Source organism: Neltuma alba, unplaced genomic scaffold (assembly GCF_004799145.2).
Source record: "Neltuma alba isolate B1F8T4 unplaced genomic scaffold, ASM479914v2 tig00001721_pilon, whole genome shotgun sequence".
NCBI lineage: Eukaryota > Viridiplantae > Streptophyta > Magnoliopsida > Fabales > Fabaceae > Neltuma > Neltuma alba.
The window spans coordinates 12,345-13,350 of NW_021632582.1; the positions used below are offsets into that span (position 1 = coordinate 12,345).

Genomic DNA, 1,006 nt, shown 5'->3' on the forward strand with positions numbered 1-1,006 from the left:
TTGATGATTCAGTTTACATTCTTTGAATGCTTCGATGCCTTTCAATTTCAGCTGTATTTAAGTATATAGTTATATGTACTCTGCACTTTCTGTAAGTTAGATTTTTTTTTTTTAATTAAGCTTGATCATTTTATAAGTTATATACTTGGGAGGTATCTAAATTTTTAATAAATTTTTTATTTATATTCCTAATTAATTTTGTGTCTCTGCATTAATTTAGATTTTAGACAGTTTCTTGTTCATTCTCTCTCACTCATCCTTACTATAAATTGGGCATATTTAAAAGAAAATATATTCCTTTCTCGGCCTTTTGGCTAAGATCAAGTGTAGTATTTAAAAAAAATATTTTTTTTACATATTTATCATCTTTAATCAATTATGATCAACTACTTAATCTATATAATTTTGTTATTTGTAACTTGTTAAGAGGATTAACAGAAGTTTACTCTTTATTCTTATATTGTAAAACAAATTAGTCTTTATTGCGGATATGAGGTGATCTTGTATTTCAAAACAATTGGTAATAATTATTTCATTTCTTTTAAAAAATAAATATATTAATTAAATCCTAAAAGTTATAAATATATTAGCTAGACATGTTTTAAATTATTGAATCTCTTCCTCGAACAGACACACACACCATAATTTATATGTTTGTTTGTAATAAATTTGATTTAGTTTTAATTAGGTTGACTATAGAGAAAATTGGGAAAAAAAAGTTCCCCATTAAAAATTTTATTGGCGAGAAGAATTGGATAAATTTTTATATACAAAAAACAAAAATACTCTGCATATTTTATTCACATAGGATATTGGTATCCTGATTTATGTCATTCTCATTAATCAATGAGAGATATTTCGTTAACTTCCCCTTTAATATTTCAAACTATATTTACACTCTTTATCAAAGTTTTCGTCGTCCTCATCATATTCATCACACCTGGGAAGACTGCAGTAAATTAAAGAAACCCATGGACCACCTTGTTTGATAAAAGTCATAACATTT

The 1,006-nt window shown here is 25.1% G+C and overlaps 1 pseudogene; it reads left to right on the top strand.

Moving 5' to 3' along the window:
- Positions 1–293: 293 nt before the first annotated feature.
- Positions 294–368, top strand: LOC114762179 (uncharacterized; annotated as a pseudogene).
- Positions 369–1,006: the final 638 nt, after the last annotated feature.